This window comes from Nycticebus coucang, chromosome 24 (genome assembly GCF_027406575.1).
Source record: "Nycticebus coucang isolate mNycCou1 chromosome 24, mNycCou1.pri, whole genome shotgun sequence".
NCBI classification, from domain to species: domain Eukaryota; kingdom Metazoa; phylum Chordata; class Mammalia; order Primates; family Lorisidae; genus Nycticebus; species Nycticebus coucang.
The window spans coordinates 12,393,872-12,413,560 of NC_069803.1; the positions used below are offsets into that span (position 1 = coordinate 12,393,872).

Consider the following 19,689-nt stretch of genomic DNA (forward strand, 5'->3'; position numbering starts at 1 on the left):
AAATTTGCCATAACTAAACCAGCTCTCCAGAATATTCTCAGACCTATCCTCCATAATCCTCCACTACAAAAGTAAACTCGCCCAGAAAATTTTGATCAAATTCCAACTTCCACAGTCGCAAAAGGATTAAAAATGTCCACCGGACTCTTGAAAGGCTTATCAATATTCTCAATTAATGTGAATGGTTTAAACTGTCCTCTAAAGAGCACAGGTTGGCTGACTGGATACAAAAACTCAAGCCAGATATCTGCTGCATACAAGAATTGCGTCTTATATTAAAAGACAAATATAGATTCAAGGTGAAGGGATGGTCATCTATACTCCAGGCAAATGGAAAGCAGAAAAAAGCGGGCATTGCAATCCTGTTCGCAGATGCAATAGGCTTTAAACCAACCAAAATAATTAAGGATAAGGATGGACACTTCATATTTTTTTATTATTTTTTTTTATTGTTAATTCATAGCTGTGTACATTAGCACAATCTCCTGTACCCATTCGACACTTCATATTTGTTAAGTGTATTACTCAATATGATGAGATCTCAATTATTAATATTTATGCACCCAACCACAACACACCTCAATTTATAAGAGAAACTCTAACAGACATGAGCAACTCGATTTCCTCCAGTTCCATAGTAGTTGGAGATTTTAACACCCCTTTAGCAGTGCTGGATAGATCCTCCAAAAAGAAGCTAAGCAAAGAAACCTTAGATTTAAACTTAACCATTCAACATCTGGACTTAACAGACATCTATAGAACATTTCATCCCAACAAAACTGAATACACATTCTTCTCATCAGCCCACGGAACATACTCCAAAATCGACCACATCCTAGGCCACAAATCTAACCTCAGCAAATTTAAAGAAATAGAAATTATTCCTTGCATCTTCTCAGACCATCATGGAATAAAAGTTGAACTCAATAACAATAGGAACCTGCATACCCATACAAAAACATGGAAGCTAAATAACCTTATGCTGAAGGATAGATGGGTTATAGACGAGATTAAGAAGGAAATCACCAAATTCTTGGAACAAAACAATAATCAAGACACGAATTACCAGAACCTCTGGGATACTGCAAAGGCATCCTAAGAGGGAAATTATAGCACTGCAAGCCTTCCTCAAGAAAATGGAAAGAGAGGAAATTAATAACTTAATGGGACATCTCAAGCAACTGGAGAAGGAAGAACACTCCAACCCCAAACCCAACAGAAGAAAAGAAATAACCAAAATCAGAGCAGAATTATTATTATTATTATTTTTTTTTTTTTTAGGACACATTAAAATTTGCTTTAATACTTCTTTGGGGGGGGAAAAAAACACACTTGTAGTGAATGAACAAGAAACATTTTTATGCTATTATTTGTATCTACCATGCCATGAATTCATAGGGGAAGAGGTTCCAGCAGCTCAGGGAGGCACCTTGCCATTTAATGTGACAAAGTGTTAATTGACTTTTGAATTCATGGGAAATAGGTCCCAGTACCTTGTATCACTGTTACATGGGGTCTATTGGTTATCCTGTGTGCTATGCTGTACACATATTATGCCATGAGCTAATGGGGAATAAATAGGTTCTTGCTCCTAAAAACATGGGTCCACTAGTACTCCTTTGTGCCATGTTATATGCTTATTATGCCATGAATTCATAGGGAATGGGTTCCAGGAGCTCAGGCTCCTTTCCGTTAGTTCTCACAAAGTGGGCTTCTCTGGGTGGCGCAGGCTGGCGCTTCAGTTGAACCCAGGTACCTTTCTCTTTGGCTTCCTTCTTTTTCTGATCATTTTCCTTCACCCGTTTCAGGAAGCTATCTCGGCTCTTAGAGTGCTTAATATGCTCAATACGAACATTAATCCTCTTCGCGAGGATCTTGCCCTTAACTTGTTTGTTTACAACAATGCCAACAGCATGCTGGGTAACATTGTAAACTCTTCCAGTTTTGCCATGGTAACATTTGTGTGGCATGCCTTTTTGAACAGTACTCATTCCCTTGATGTCTACAATATCACCTTTCTTGTAGATTCGCATATATGTGGCCAAAGGAACAACTCCATGTTTTCTAAAAGGCCTAGAGAACATGTATCGGGTGCCTCTCCTCTTTCCCTTTGTGTTTGTCATTTTGGTGAATTACTGGAAGATGGTGTCTCATCAGAGCAGAATTAAATGAAATTGAAAACAAAAGAATTATACAAGAGATCAATAAATCCAAAAGTTAGTTTTTTGAAAAGATCAATAAAATAGATAAAGCTTTGGCCAACCTAACCAGGAAAAAAAGAGTAAAATCTCTAATTTCATCAATCAAAAATGGTAAAGATGAAATAACAACAGACCCCTCAGAAATTCAAAAAATCCTTAACGAATATTACAAGAAACTCTACTCTCACAAATATGAAAATCTGAAAGAAATAGACCAATATCTGGAAGTACGCCACCTACCAAACTTAGTCAGAACGAAGTGGAAATGTTGAACAGGCCTATATCAAGTTCTGAAATAGCATCAACTATACAAAAATCTCCCTAAAAAGAAAAGCCCAGGACCAGATGGACTGTCAGAATTCTACCAAACCTTTAAAGAAGAACTAGTACCTATACTACTAAACCTCTTCCAAAATATAGAAAAAGAAGGAATATTACCCAACACATTCTACGAAGCAAACATCACCCTGATCCTCAAACCAGGGAAAGACACAACAAGAAAAGAAAATTATAGACCAATATCACGAATGAATATTGATGCTAAAATACTCAATAAGATAGATCCTAACAAGCAGAATCCAACAGCACATCAAAAAAATTATACACCATGACCAAGTGGGATTTATCCCAGGGTCTCAAGTCTGGTTCAACATATGTAAATCTATAAATATAATTCAACACATAAACAAACTAAAAGATAAGGACCATATGATTCTTTCAATTGATGCAGAAAAAGCTTTTGATAATATCCAGCATCCCTTCATGATCAGAGCACTTAAGAAAATTTGTATAGAAGGGACATTTCTTAAACTAATAGAGGCCATCTACAGCAAACCCACAGCCAATATCGTATTGAATGGAGTTAAACTGAAATCATTTCCACTTAGAACAGGAACCAGGCAAGGTTGCCCATTGTCTCCGTTGCTCTTTAACATTGTAATGGAAGCTTTAGCCATTGCAATTAGAGAAGAAAAGGCGATCAAGGGTAACCACATAGGGTCAGAAGAGATAAAACTCTCACTCTTCGCAGATGATATGATTGTATATCTGGAAAACACTAGGGATTCTACTACAAAACTTTTAGAAGTTATCAAGGAATACAGCAATGTCTCAGGCTACAAAATCAACACCCATAAATCTGTAGCCTTTATATATACCAACAATAACCAAGCTGAAAAAACAGTCAAGGACTCTATTCCTTTCACAGTAGTGCCAAAGAAGATGAAATATTTGGGAGTATGCCTAACAAAGGATGTGAAAGATCTCTACAAAGAGAACTATGAAACCTTAAGAAAAGAAATAGCTGAAGATGTTAACAGATGGAAAAACATACCATGCTCATGGCTGGGAAGAATCAACATTGTTAAAATGTCCATACTACCCAAAGCAATATATAATTGTAATGCAATTCCTATTAAAGCTCCATTGTCATATTTTAAAGATCTTGAAAAAAGAATACTTCATTTTATATGGAATCAGAAAAAACCTCAAATAGCCAAAACATTACTCAGCAATAAAAACAAAGCAGGAAGAATCATGCTACCAGACCTCAGACTATACTATAAATCGATAGTGATCAAAACAGCATGGTACTGGGACAAAAGCAGAGAAGTAGATGTCTGGAACAGAATAGAGAACCAAGAGATGAATCCAGCTACTTACCATTATTTGATCTTTGACAAGCCAATTAAAAACATTCAGTGGGGAAAAGATTCCCTATTTAACAAATGGTGCTGGGTAAACTGGCTGGCAACCTGTAGAAGATTGAAACTGGACCCACACCTTTCACCATTAACTAAGATAGACTTCACTGGATAAAAGATTTAAACTTAAGACATGAAACTATAAAAATACTTGAAGAAAGTTCAGGGAAAACTCTTGAAGGAATCAGTCTGGGTGAATATTTTATGAGGCGACTCCCCAGGCAATTGAAGCAGTATCAAAAATACACAACTGGGACCTGATCAAACTAAAAAGCTTCCGCACAGCCAAGAACATTGTAAGTAAAGCAAGCAGACAGCCTCAGAATGGGAGAAAATATTTGCAGGTTATATCTCCGATACAGGTCTAATAACCAGAATCCACAGAGAACTCAAACGTATTAGCAAGAAAAGAACACGTGACCCCATCTCAGGGTGGACAAAGGATTTGAAGAGAAACTTCTGTAAAGAAGACAGACGCACAATCTATAAACACATGAAAAAAAGCTCATCATCCTTAATCATCAGAGAAATGCAAATCAAAACTACTTTGAGATATCACCTAATGCCAGTAAGAGTAGCCCACATAACAGAATCCCAAAACCAGAGATGTTGGCATGGACGTGGAGAAAAGGGCACACTTCTACACTGCTGGTGGGAATGCACACTAATATGTTCCTTCTGGAAGGATGTTTGGAGAATACTTAGAGACCTAAAAATAGACCTGCCATTTGATCCTATAATTCCTTTACTAGGTTTATACCCAGAAGACCAAAAGTCACAATATAACAAAGACATCTGTACCAGAATGTTTATTGCAGCCCAATTCATAATTGCTAAGTCATGGAAGAAGCCCAAGTGCCCATCGACCCACGAATGGACTAGCAAATTGTAGTACATGTATACCATGGAATATTATGCAGCCTTAAAGAAAGATGGAGACTTTACCTCTTTCATGTTTACATGGATGGAGCTGGAACATATTCTTCTTAGCAAAGTATCTCAGAAATGGAAGAAAAAGTATCCAATATACTCAGCCCTACTATGAAGCTAAATTATAGCTTTCACATGAAGGCTATAACCCAACTATAACACAAGACTATGGGGAAAGGGCCAAGGAAGGGGAAGGGAGGGGGCAGGTTTTGGTGGAGGAAGGGTAATGGGTGGGGCCACACCTACCGTGCATCTTAGACTGGGTACAAGCGAAACTTACTAAATGCAGAGTACAAATGTCTACATACAGTAACTAAGAAAATGCCATGAAGGCTACATTGAACAGTTTGATGAGAATATTTCAGATTGTATATGAACCCTGCACATTGTACCCCTTGATTGCACTAATGTACACAGCTATGATTTAACAATAAAAATAAATAAAATTAAAAAAAATAATAAATAAATAAATAAATAAAATCTGCATAAAGGTAGTCAGGGTAGCAGGAAGACTAGCAAGTTGGGGAGTAGGGAGGATGAACGATCAAATAACTACAATAAATTACTTTAGAACTGCTGCTATAAGATTTTTTTTTAAATGTGGAAAAAGTTACTCAAACTCAAAAGATACTAGAAAATGGACCTGCTAAAACGAAGGAGGAAATACTCAGATGTGCAACTTTGGGCAAATAGCAGTACTTAAGAGTTTAAAAGGCAGACTTCTAGTGAGTTCAGTTTCAAAACTGTCCTCCTTAGGAAGAGATGAATATTTGGGGGTAGATCAGAAAGATGTGATTTGTGACTCCTGTGGTTGTAAAGGTTTTTATTAGGCATTTATTTTGTAATTTAATTTACCTTAAAACTTGGACTTCAGCTTACCCTTTTTCTCTTTTATGTGATAGTGAAGTGTGCAGTCCTAGGTGGTAAAGGCTAGAATCAGAGCTCGGTCTTCTGTTGACTGGAACCTGCGCTGCGATAGTGACCCTGGAACACCTGTCAGGATTTCTGCTTGTTTCATTCTGTTGCTGTCACTGGCCTCCATGACGTGACTCTTTGTAGAGATACAGAGAGGACAGGCTCTGAGACTTGCGTTTCACACTCTGGTTATGTGAATTCACAATCTGCCGATGGCACACCTGCCTGGGTGACCTTGGGCAAGTTACTTACCTCCTCTGTGCTTCTTTATATGCAACTTGAAGACAATAATTAATGCTCGTTTCCTACGATGGTTTTGAGGATTAAAGAGTGTGCACATGTGTGTATGTGTCCCTTAAAACTACGACTGGCACCTAGTAAGCATTCTGTAAATGTTTGTGCTAATGGTACCACGTTGATGTGTAAACATTTCAAGTCTATGTTATTGTCACAAAAGAAATAAATGTTTTCTGGGTGGCGCCTGTGGCTCAGCGGGTAGGGCGCCGGCCCCATATGCTGAGGGTGGTGGGTTCAAACCCGGCCCCGGCCAAACTGCAACAAAAAAAATAGCCGGGCATTGTGGCGGGCACCTGTAATCCCAGCTACTTGGGAGGCTGAGGCAAGAGAATCGCCTAAGCCTAGGAGTTGGAGGTTGCTGTGAGCTGTGTGAGGCCACGGCACTCTACCAAGGGCAATAAAGGGCAACAAAAAAAAAAAAAAAAAAAAGAAATAAATGTGTTCTAAATTAAAAAAAAAAGTTTCTAAGCAAAGTAATGGCAAAACCAAAGTGAAGTTCAAGCCTTGTCTTTGAAAAATAATACTCAAAAATAGAGATGTGGTAGTGTTAAATTATTTATTTATTTATTTTTTTGTAGAGACAGAGTCTCACTGTACCGCCCTCGGTAGGGTGCCGTGACGTCACACGGCTCACAGCAACCTCCAACTCCTGGGCTTACGCGATTCTCTTGCCTCAGCCTCCTGAGCAGCTGGGACTACAGGCGCCCGCCACAACGCCCGGCTATTTTTTTTTGTTGTTGTTGTTGCAGTTTGGCCGGGGCTGGGTTTGAACGCACCACCCTCGGCATATGGGGCTGGCGCCCTACTCACTGAGCCACAGGCGCCGCCCCGTTAAATTATTTTTCTATGGGTATTTTTTTCTTCTCTATTTAGGACAGACATTAGACAATGATGTAATTTCTCATCATTCAAAATTATAGTTGCACTTGGACCCCGTGAGATTTTAGTACACCAGAATTTTTAGTAACCAACACAATGTAAATTCTGACTAGGCCCTTGCTTTTGTCCACCTGATAACCACTTCCTGCCCAATATCCCTTCTCACGGTAATCATTAACTGCTGGTATACTTTTTTTTTTTTTTGGTCAAACAGGAGGAGATAACTCCAGAGTCATAAGAAAAATTATGAATTTGTTTTACAGAAGGAATAAATGTCGTTTAAGCAGTTAGCTGCTGATGCTCAGAAGTTGGGTTGCTCAAGATGTTATCTGAGACTAAAGAAAGACAGACTTCACTCTCAGTCCCCTGATACTCCCATCCTTACCTGCTTAGCTGCATTAAAACCTTGCTTTATGGGCCGCCCCTGTGGCTCAGTGAGTAGGGCGGTGGTATACAGAGGGTGACGGGTTCAAGCCCAGCCCCGGCCAAACTGCAATAAAACAATATCTGGGTATTGTGGCGGGCGCCTGTAGTCCCAGCTACTCGGGAGGCTGAGGCAAGAGAATCCACAGCTATGGTTTAATAAAAATAAATTAAAAAAAAAAAAAAAAGAGAATCGCCTAAGCACAAGAGCTGGAGGTTGCTGTGAGCTGTGATGACACAGCACTCTATGGAGAGCAACAAAGTGAGACTTTGACTCTAAAGACAAAGCAAAACAAAACAAAACCTCACTTTAAGCTCAGTGAGTAGGGCACCGGCCACACACACCAAGGCTGATGGGTTTGAGGCTGGCCCGAGCCTGCTAAACAACAATGATAACTGCAACGAAAAATAGCCAAGCATTGTGAGGGGCTAAGGCAAGAGAATTGCTTAAGCCCAAGAGTTTGAGGCTGTGAGCTGTGACACCACAGCACTCTACCAAGGGCACGAGTGACACTCGGTCTCAAAAAACAAAACAAAACAAAATACCTCATTTTATCTCTTTAGGAAGACACATCTGAGAGATTTTGCTCTCCCACCTTCTTGCTTTGGCTAAATAGGATAAATCTTTCTCTGTGACAAGTGTTTGGCTTTAACTGAACCACTGGCTATAGGGAACTGAACTTAGGGCTCTACAACATAGTCAGGTCTTTTCTTGCTAGAAAGTTCAGTAGAAACTGCATAGTTGACCTCTTCCCTACACTGACCACCTCCTTGAGTTGACCTATTTTCAAAGACCGGCATGCACCACGTGTGCACATGAGTACAGCAGGCCTAGTTCCTTATGTTGACCACTTCTACATGTTGACTAGTTTGTTACAGTCCCTTGGGTGGTCAACTTACAGAGGTTCCACTGTATGAATAATTTTCTTCTAGTCTCCATGTATTTCCTTCTTCCAGAACCATTCTTTTTTCTTCCAGAACCTTCTTGGCTTTAGGCATTTGGTTTCCATTTGCAATAAGTTAAGGTATCAGACTGGCTTGCTGTCTTGGGGTTGTACCTGATCGAGTGAGAATGTCCCCACGCTGAGGAGTACTGTGTCCATAGTACGGCTGGAGATTCCCTTCCCTAAGAAATCACGGGGTGTTCTTTGCTTATCTTCCTCCACAGTCTTAGAAGAAAAGAGTAGATTTTTAAAGATTTGGTTCATTTCTTTCCTCAAACACATATTGAGGACTCACTAACTACTTGCTAGACTCATTTTTTGTGTGTAGTACCAGTTTCCCCCACAAGATGTTATGCTGACATCTTTTTTTCCAGTCTAAACTTAGGCTCATACTGATTGATTTCGTCCTTGAAGGCTAATGGGTAAACTGAAACAAACTGGCTTGGCCCATACATATGGGTTGAAGAAGGAGGGGCGGAGGGCTCATGGGGCCATCCAATATATAATTTTCTTAACTGAGTATTTTTATTCATTCATTCATTCATTTTTTGAGACAGAGTCTCACTATGTGGCCCTGTGTAGAGTGCTCACAGCAACCTCAAACTCCTGGGTGTGAGAGATTCTCTTGCCTCAGCCTTCCAAGTAACTGGGACTACAGGCTCCCGCCACAACGCCCAGACATGTTTCTGTTGTACTTGTCATTGCTGCTTAGCTGCCTTGGCTGGGTTCGAACGCACTAGCCTTGGTGTATGTGGCTGGTGCCGTAACCACCGTGCTACAGGTGCTGAGCCATTAACTGAGTATTTTTAAATTTTGGTGAAATATGTATAGCACAACATTTACCGCACTAACCATGTTTAAGTGTACCATTCAGTGGCCCTAAGTGCGTTCACGTTGCTCTACAGCCTGTATCACCATCCTTCTCCAGAACTGTTTTCATCATCCCAAACTGAAACTCTGTCTCCATTAAACAATAACTCCTTAACCAAGTGTCATTTTGAAGTCTGCAGGGTACTACATCCCTCTTTGGGTGGTGGAGGCAAGAGATAGCAGAAAGAACACTCCCTTCCCCCTACAGCCCCCAGTTGAAAGACTGGCTCTTGTGTCTAAGAGATGTGTGATGCTAGGGTTGCTGCTTAACTTTTCTGAGATTCAGATTATTCATGTTGTCTTGGGACTAAGACTATCTATCAGTGAGTAGTTGTGAGGACTAGGGAGATGACGTGTGACCTGCATTGAGGCTCAGTGACCACTGTTTCCCTACTACCCGTGGTCCTGTCTGCCTTCCAGCAACCAGTATGCCCAATGCTTCTAGTCACATCAGTGGGAGCCTCGAATAGCTTCATTCTCTTCTTTGCCTCTCTTTAAGTGTCCCTTGCCTTAGACACCCAGTTTTTCTATTTATGTCCACTGCTTTGGAGATGACAGAAGTTTGGGGATTGGCTGGGTTTTACAGTACACTCGCCTATTTTACATCCCCTTCCCAGTTAAGAAGCACATCTCCAAAAGATCCCTAATTGTTGCTACTCCTGGGCATCGTAGGGCAGCTCCAAGTGACAACCATGAAATGGAATGGTAAGTAAGACATTTCAGACTAGAACCACAGCTAAGGCTAAAAGCTGAGGACAAGAGCTGCTAATACTGTAAGAGGTTGGGCGGCGCCTGTGGCTCAGTCGGTAAGGCGCCGGCCCCATATACCAAGGGTGACGGGTTCAAACCCGGCCCCGGACAAACTGCAACCAAAAAATAGCCGGGCGTTGTGGCAGGCGCATGTAGTCCCAGCTACACGGGAGGCTGAGGCAAGAGAATCGCTTAAGCCCAGGAGTTGGAGGTTGCTGTGAGCTGTGTGAGGCCACGGCACTCTACCTGAGGGCGGTAAAGTGAGACTCTGTCTCTACAAAAAAAAAAAAAAAAAAATACTGTAAGAGGTTGCCAATAACTGAAAGTGGGCACATTTCCCCAAAGCCTGCGTGGAAGAACGGGCTCTGCTACCATCACCCTCTCCACTGTGGATTCTATTAGAGAAAACCGGGGCTTCGAGAGCTCGAGGTTCATAATAAGTGGAGATTCTCTCTGCACCTTCCAAGAGAAGGAAATGCTTCACTTCTGTGAATCCAGGTGCAGACAGGGTGCTTCCCAGAGCATCACTCACAGGCAATGAGGGTGCCTGTGAGAGGTTCTTGTTCCAGCATCTTATTTCCCTGCTTAAACCACAAACTTGGGCTGTGCCTGTAGCTCAGTGAGTAGGGCGCCGGCCCCACGTACCGAGGGTGGTAGGTTCGAACCCAGCCCCAGCCAAACTGCAACAACAACAAAAATAAAATAGCTGGGCGTTGTGGTGGGCGCCTGTGTTCCCAGCTACTTGGCAAGAGAATCGCCTAAGCCCAGAAGCTGGAGATTGCTGTGAGCTGTGACACCACCACACTCTACTGAGGGTGACAAAGTGAGACTCTCTCTCTAAAAAAAAAAAAAAAAAAAAAAGCACAGAGTTGCCAGCTGCCCCTGGCTGGTGTGAGCAGAGACAAGTGAGTTGGAAAGGAATGGCTGCACCCGGGGAAGGGGCCAGGAAACAGCAGGTGCAGCCCCAGCCCTGGGAGTTCACACCCCTGCCGGTATGGGGCGGCAGCTTTGCAGTGTCAACTCAGCAGAGCTCAGCTAGGTTCCCACTGTACCCTTCTACATTTCTGGTTAGAGTTGGCCACAAAAGGAATTTGCACGAGATCTGGACAACAGACATGGAGCAGCAGCTGTGTTCAGTCCTAGAAGACACAGGTAGGTCATGTTTCAGCAGCTCCGATGGGTCCATTGTTGGTGCAGGAAACAAACTAGCCTGTGGCTCCAGCTCCAGGGAGGTCCTTTCATCAGTTTTTCTAAATCCTCAGCCAGGTGTAAGTGTGGCAGCAGCTTCTCCTGCAGGCTCCTCTCCAGCCATGGAGAGAAGGCCCTGGGATAGAGAAGGGCTGACATGATTCCAAAGAGAGACAGACGCAGGTCCACTTGCCCTACTCTCTCCCACTTCCTGTTCATCTTTCCTTCCGGCCACCTGCCCTGTGACTTTAGGCTTGGCATCAGAAGCAGGAGGAAAAACTGGGCTGAGATAGTTTTTACAGCTCTCTCAAGAGAGTTAAATTCCTGCAATGAATTCCCTGTTCTATCTACATCACACCTAGTGGTTCTGTTTCTCTGACTCTGTCTCAAAAAAAAAAAGTCTCACTATGTCACCCTCAATAGAGTGCTGTAGTGTCACAGCTCACAGCAACCTCAAACTCTTGAGCTTAAGCAATTCTCTTGCCGCAGCCTCCCAAATAGCTGGGACTACAGGTGCCACCACACGCCCACTATTTCCTTTTGTTGTTGCAGTTGTCATTACTGTTTAGCTGGCCCGGGCTGGGTTCGAACCCACCAGCCTCGGTGTATGTGGCTGGCACAGTAACCACTGTGCTATGGGTGCTGAGCCTGCTTCTCTGGCTCTTAATGCTACTTGTAGACCAGCAGTCTCCAATCTTTTTGGTACCAGAGATAGGTTCATAGAAGACAATTTTTCCACCAAGAAATTGTGGGGGTGGTGGGAATGGTTCCAGGATGATTCAAGTGCATTACATTTATTGTGTACTTTATTTCTGTTATTATTACATTGTATTATGTAACAAAATAATTATGCAACTTACTGTAATGCAGAATCGTTGGGAGTCCCAAGCAAGATGCCTGTCATGTGTGGTTTACAGCAGGGTTTGTGCTTCTGTGAGGATGTAATGCGGCCACTGAGCTGATGGGCCACAGAGCTCGGGTGGTGATGTGAGCCTCATCAATATAGATAAAGCTTCACCTCCTGCTGTGCCAGGCCACAGACTGGCACTGGTCTGCAGCCCAGGATTTGGGGACCCCAGTTCTAGACTATATGGAAAAAGGTGATACAGTAAAAAGAACATAGGACTGGGAGTCAATAACGTGTTCCAATTTCACTTGTCATTTTTTCAGCCAACTTGCTATGTGACTTTGAGCACGTCCCCTCACTTACCTACTCTCAGTTCCATCACTGGTTTAAATAAAGAATAAAGGGGGTTTGGATTGGGTGGCCTTTAAAGATGTTCCCAGCTTTAAACATACAAATAGACACGTGACATTAATGTTTATATTTAAGAGTTGCTGAACTTTTCTTTTTTGTCATTCAGGGTAACAAAGAGAGATTTTATTTAAGAAGAACAAAGAGAAAGTTTAGAACACTGCCAAAGAGGCTCACTGCCTGTAGCACAGTGGTTACGGTGCCAGTCACATACACCAGAGCTGGTGGGTTCAAACCCAGCCTAGGCTAAAACAACAACTGCAACAAAATAGTAGCTGAGGATTGTGACGGGCACCTGTAGTCTCAGCTACTTGGGAGGCTGAGGCAAGAGAATTGCTTAAGCCCAAGAGTTGGAGGTTGCTGTGAGCTGTGATGTTACAGCACTCTACAGAGGGTGACATAGTGAGACTCTGTCTCAAAAAAACAAAACAAAACACTTCCAAAGAGAGTTGGAAGTTATTCCCTCTCATGAAGGAGCAGAGGTGAGAGACAGACACAAAGGCTGTTCAGGGATATATTCCCATATTCCTTCGTAGGGCCAGAGAAGCAGAGACTGTATGTCTGAATTGAGAAAGAGAGAAAAAAGAAACACATGCTCAAAGGAAAGCCAAGAAAAAGAGCTAGAGAGAAAAAAAATCCTGCTCACTTCAAGTCCTCGCCTGATTGCATTCCTGTCCCGTGGTTCCTTAGACGACCTGTAATTTTATTTATTCTTCCTTTTTGTTTATGCTAGCTCTGTTTCATCTTTATTACTTGTTCCCAAAGAACTTTGATAAACCAGTGGGAAGAACTATTTTCCTAACTAAATAAAAGCTAGTTAAAGGTTCAGCGCCTATATCTCAGAGGCTAGGACACCAGCCACATATACCGGGGCTGGTGCGTTCGAACCCAGTTCAGGCCTGCCAAACAGCAATGGCAATTACAACTAAAAAATAGCCGGGAGTTGTGACAGACACCTATAGTCCCAGCTACTCAGGAGGCTGAGGCAAGAGAATCACTTAAGCCCAAGAATTTGAGGTTGCTGTGAGCTGTGATGCCACAGCACTCTACCAAGGGCAACATAGTGAGACTCTGTCTCAAAAAAAAAAAAAAAAAAAACTAGTTAAAAACAGATTGCTTATTGATTCTTTACTATTATGCTTCTTCATCCAAAATAGAAATTTTGGCTTTGGAAAATTACCCAACTCTATTAGAAAATGGACATCCTCAAACTACCAGTAACATCGTATCTGTCTAATGGCAATAGAGAAACTCCTTGGCCATCTGTTACCCTCAGTCTCTCTTTCCATGAGAAACAAATATTAACCTTCCAACCGAACACTTTCACACAAAAATATGAGTTGCCAGTGGTCTCACGTTGGAGCGCTGGACTTGGCTTATAAAGGTTCTGCCATTTACTATGTGCGTGCCCGTGGATAAGTGTGCAAACTCTCTGACCTTCAAACATGTCGGCTATTAAACAGGGACAATTCCTTCCACACAAAGTTCTTGTGACACTTACATGAACTGCTATATGCAAAAGGCAATTTATAAACCACGAATCTCTTTACTGTGATTACTGGATATTTGTCTGTGTTGAAATATAGTAAAAAAGAAACACTCCACAAACAATAGAAAGAAGAAAAGGGAAGTGTTGTCAGACAGGGGGCTTGCAAGTGGCACACCAAAACCTCAATGGAAAATTTTGTTTTTTCCCCAATTCATCTAAAATAAAAGTAACTGTTGCAACCTAGCAATGAGCTCTTTCTTCATGTTCACATTAAGGTAGAGCTCCTCTGCCAAGAATTTTGTTCTTTGCCATGATTCAACCATAGGCATGTGGGCTTTAACAGAAACTTTAGCATTCAGACTCAAAAGCTTGTTCCTACAATTTTAGCTCAATGACATGTGGCCTGTCATCTGTATATACAAACATGTCTATATGGTAGAGGCCTTTTTACACAGACCAGGAGGATGCCAGCATGGGAATTCAGATGTGATGAGGCATGGCTGCTCAGCCAGGGCGGGAGGCCACCCAGGATCTGTTTACATGAGGGCCTGAGATCTGGCATGCACAGGACAGTGGTGGGACATTCTGGGACAAAGCGTAGACTGCCTAAGGATAAGATCCCTACCTTTGGGGAAACAAGGAAATCTGTTAACTGCTCCTTGCCCCAGACAAGTGTGCCTGAGAAGAGGAGGGTTCTTGGGTCTGAAACTGTAGTTTAGGGTGCGAGGGAGAGTCAATTTCCCACAGCACCAAGAAGCTGCATTGGGGTCACTCGGAAGTCTTCTTCACTATTCCTTGTTTGTGACTAAGAACTAATAAGACAGCTGTATCCCCAGAGTGTAGGGCCACGTAAGAGAGTGTAAGAAAGTACTGGTGGAAATCACGTCCTACTTCAAGATGGTACCTGTCCATTGAAAGCCAATAGGGCCCATGGAAACTAGAGATGGCTTTTGGGCAGCACCTGCCCACTGTGTCCTAATCCTGCCAACCTCTCCAGCTCACATCTATTTATCTGACCCAGGCTCATGGCGAGTTTCTCACCATCTGAAGGTGAAGCTGTTTGTACCTCCTAAGAAATCCCTGTGACTCGACTCAAATGCAAATGCTGTATTCTCTGTGCTGCAGCATCCTGGGGTACCAGGCACTGCTCACAAAGGCGATGTTCTCCTAACAGACATAAGTCATGTCACGTCTCTGCTCAGAACACTCTACCGGCTTCCCGTCTCACTCGGAGAGCACCGGCCACTTCCCTGTCCTCCTCTCCTTCCTCCAGCCTGGGATCTAGGTTTTGTGGGACTCGAGATATCCTAAGCCATGTGTGAACTTGCATATTTATTTACAAGGAGAAAGTAAATGACAAAAGGTGAGAAATCTACCAGACTTATCAGGATTCTCCAGAGCGACAGAACCAAAGGATGCATAGATGCTGCAGATACGTGAGGGAGTTTTATGGGGGAATCTGGGTCACATCACTGTGGAAGCTGAGCAGTCCCACGACAGGTCATGTGAAACTGGATACCTGGGACGCTGGTCGTTCCACTCCATGAAAATCCAAACACCTGAGAAGCCTGAGGGCTGCTGGTGTATGAGGTGGGGGCCAAAGCCTGGAAAGCCTGATGTCCAAGGGCAGGGGAGGAGTGTAGCGCAGCTCCAGGACAGAGAGTGGCCAGTCTGCCTTTCCTCTGTTTTTGTTCTATCCAGGACTCTAGCAGGTTGGACAATGCTTGTTCACACTGAGGGTGGGTCTCCTCCACCTACTGTATTTTGCTGTGCAAATGCACTCCTATTTATAGAGTGCAGGATGGTTTTTATTTAATTTGAGACAAAATCTCACTTTGTCACCCTGGGGTAGAGTGCCATGGCATCATCATAGCTCACAGCAACCTCAAACTCTTGGATTAAAGTGACCCTCATGCCTCAGCCTCCTAAGTAGCTAGGACTACAGGTGAGTGTTGTGGTGGGCCTAGCTATTTTTAAATATCAGTAGAGACAGGGTCTCACTTTTGCTCAGGCTGGTCTCAAAACTTTTGAGCTCAACCAATCCTTCCATCTTGGCCTTCCAGAGTGCTAGTATTACAGATGTGGGCCACTGCCCCTGGCCTGCACCACATTTTTTGCCCAAACTGTCAGGAAAAAATATGTCTATTGCTCTTTCTTGGCCAAAAATGTCTTCATTGCAAATTCATTGGAAGTTCAACAAAACCGATTACCATAGTCCCAGGTATTATTTACACACGGATATTATTATTGCTTTCTAGAGTTACACTTTTAACACATAAGCACAAATAAAAGAATTAAAAATATTTGCACAGGTACGGAATTAGTACTACCCATGCATAATGCAAATCCTTGTTTTTCCCTCAAAAAATCTGGACAAAATATAAAAAAAGATGGGAGACTTTACATCTTTTGTATTAACCTGGATGGAGTTGAAACACATTCTTCTTAGTAAAGTATCACAAGAATGGAGAAGCAAGAATCCAGTGTACTCAATACTAATATGAAGCCAGAAGAGGAATTAATACCCGCCCACACAGGAGAAAAGCTTGATTCAATTCAAGTTGGGAAGAGGGAGGGGGATCGGTGTTATTCTACCTAGTAGGCACATTGTAAGGGTGCGAGACACAATTACAAAAGGGACTTTACCTAACAAATGCAAACATTGTAACCTGTTTGTATCCTTATATTAATCTGAAATTAAAAAAAAAATTGGGCAAAAAAGTGCACATTATACAGGGCAAAATATAGTAGTTCACTCAGATTCACACACCCAAATCCTCACCTTCACAGACACACCCAGCGACAATGCTTTACCACTTCCCGAGGTTTTCCCTACTCCAGTTGTTACCCAAAATTAACCGTCACCTTCCCCAAGGGCAAGTTCTCCTTGGATCCTGAAAATGCCAGATTCCAAATATCAAATATCTAATCCCATCCAGCTCAGGGGAACATGGAACAGAGGGGAAGTGGAGGAAGGAGACAGACAGATATTCCAGAAATACCTTATTTCTGGAAACTTTGAAAGTGTGTGACATGTGAGCGAGTTGTCAGGCCCATGCAAGTGAGGTCCCCTGAAGCTCTGTGACCGTCCCACCTCTGCCTGCCTGCTTTTCCGCCTTAGCCCTGTGCGCCTCCTTTGTATGAACACACCAGTCAGTTCTCTTCTCCAAGTTTTGCCTTTGCTAATCTCTGAACCTGGAATTTTTTTGCCTTAAGAGAGCCAATGGTTTTCTTCCTTGTTTCCATCAGGTCTTTGCTTACATACCTCTGTGTCAGAATATCCTTCCCAGAAAATCCCAGGTGAAAAATAACCTCCACCTTCCTCCTTTCCTCTCGCCTTGACCACCCTCAGCATATGTCAGCCCCTAACATGACTTCTCCCTATCTGCTCTCTATCTCTCCCCACTAGCGTGTGAGGCAGAAACGTTATCTGTTTGGTTTACTACTGTACTCCCAGTACCTACCATGGTGCCCACAGGACCTACAGTAGATGATCTATAAATACTCAACTCAATAAACATTATTATTATTTTTTTTGAGACAAGTGCCTCACAAGTTGCCCTCAGTAGAGTGCCATGGTGCCACAGCTCACAGCAACCTCAAACTCTTGGGCTTAAGCGATTCTTTTGCCTCAGCCTCCCAAGTAGCTGGGACTACAGGCACCTGCCACAAGGCCCGGCTATTTTTTTGTTGCAGTTGTTGTTGTTGTTTAGCTGGCCCGGGCTGAGTTCCAACCTTCCAGCCTCAGTGCATGTGGCCGGTGCTGTAACCACTGTACCACAGGCACCGAGCCAAGAAACGTAAATCGTTTGATAACTGCAAGCATTACTTTGCAAACACTTATTGACATGTCTCTACGTGGTGGTACGATTCTTGGGAGCTGGGAATTTATTCCTCCTTTCATTTATTAATCCAACAAAAGTTTCTGAGCACCTGTCTTAGACAGTAGAGACAGGAAGATGACAAAAACAGTCCTGATCCCATGCTCAGGGAGTCTGCAGACTATACTACAAAAGTACATTTTGACAAAAATGTTCAAGAGTGAGGAGGGTGCTGAAGATAGCGTCAGGAAGCACTGTTAGGAAGGCTGGGATATTAACAACAACAACGAACGATAAGAACTAATGTTTATTTTGCATTTCCTATGCACTGCCCTCTGGCACACCCAAGTAACCATGCTGTAAGGTAGATAACGTTGATGTTATCTATTTTACAGGTGAGGAAAAGAGACACAGAGCGTCTATGTATTGCTCAAGGTGATGTAAACATACATGGCAAAAATAGGCTGTGAACCCAGGCAAACTGCTCACTGCCCCTCCTGTACCCCTCACATACCTATGGCCTTCATATTCGTAATAAGAACTGGGATTAGCTCAGAACTTAACCAGTTCACAAAGCATTTCCACATGCCTTATCGCACTTAATCCTCATGATCATACTAATTGGTAGGTGTCGCGATGCCCACTTTATAAGAGACTGAGAGTGAGGATGGGGGCAGAACATTGCCACCAAGTGGTGTTTTTCCTTAGAATGGGTGGGGCCCTTGGGCACGCTTCCTCAGAATCCCTGATCTCGGGCTTGGACGCCACTAGCTGTGAAGTCTTGAGCAAGTTGCTATGCTGAGGGGGAGGAGTGGGCAGGGAGGGGACAGAGGGGTGTTTTTTATGCTCAGCCGGATACCTTGAAACAGCGTTTTTCAACCTGGGCACTGCTGACATTGTGGGGGGCCATCCTGTGCATTGTAGGACATATGGCAGCATCCCTGCCTTCTACCCCTCACCCGATTGTTGTGACGGCCAAAAATGTCTCTAGACACTGGCAAACGTCCACTGGGGGTAAAACTGCCCCTACCTGAGAAGTATTGCCTTAAAGACAGGGTAGAGAAAGCGCAGAGTCATTGAAGGTCATCCCCCACAAGGTGGCTATTGATAGAGATGAATGTCCCAGGTCCTCCCAGCTCTATAGTCCCATCAAAGCCTACTGATCTCCAAAACAGGAACCTATACTCTGCACTCAGCAAGTGTCTTATTATGCAACATTGTATGTACAGTAGAACCCCCATAGTTGACCATCTCCCTCCATTGACCACCTCCTTAAGTTGATCTAATTTTCTTTTTTTTTAATTATTAAATCATAGCTGTGTACATTAATGCGATCGTGGGGCACCATACACTGGTTTTATAGACCGTTTGACATACTTTCATCACACTGGTTAACACAGCCTTTCTGGCATTTTCTTAGCTATTGTGTTAAGACATTTATATTCTACATTTACTAAGTTTCACATGTACCCTCGTAAGATGCACCATGGGTGTAATCCCACCCATCACCCTCCCTCCACCCATCCTCCCCCCTCCCTTCCCTCCCTCTCCCCCTTCCCCATATTCTTAGGTTATAACTGGGTTATAGCTTTCATGTGAAAGCCATAGTTTCATAGTAGGGCTGAGTACATTGAATACTTTTTCTTCCATTCTTGAGATACTTTACTAAGAAGAGTATGTTCCAGCTCCATCCATGTAAACATGAAAGAGGTAAAGTCTCCATCTTTCTTTAAGGCTGCATAATATTCCATGGTGTACATATACCACAATTTATTAATCCATTCGTGGATTGATGGGCACTTGGGCTTTTTCCATGACTTAGCAATTATGAATTGGGCTGCAATAAACATTCTGGTACAAATATCTTTGTTATAATGTGATTTTTGGTCTTCTGGGAAGTTGACCTAATTTTCATAGACCGTACACGCACCACACGTATGTATCTGTACAGTAAGCCTAGTTCCTTATGTTGACTGCCTCTGTATGTTGGCCAGTTTGTTACAGTTCTTTGAGTGGTCAATTTA

At 42.8% G+C, this 19,689-nt stretch overlaps 1 pseudogene; it reads left to right on the forward strand.

Moving 5' to 3' along the window:
• Window positions 1-19,689, forward strand: part of LOC128576216 (general transcription factor II-I-like) — a 48,519-nt pseudogene that overhangs the window by 19,897 nt on the left and 8,933 nt on the right.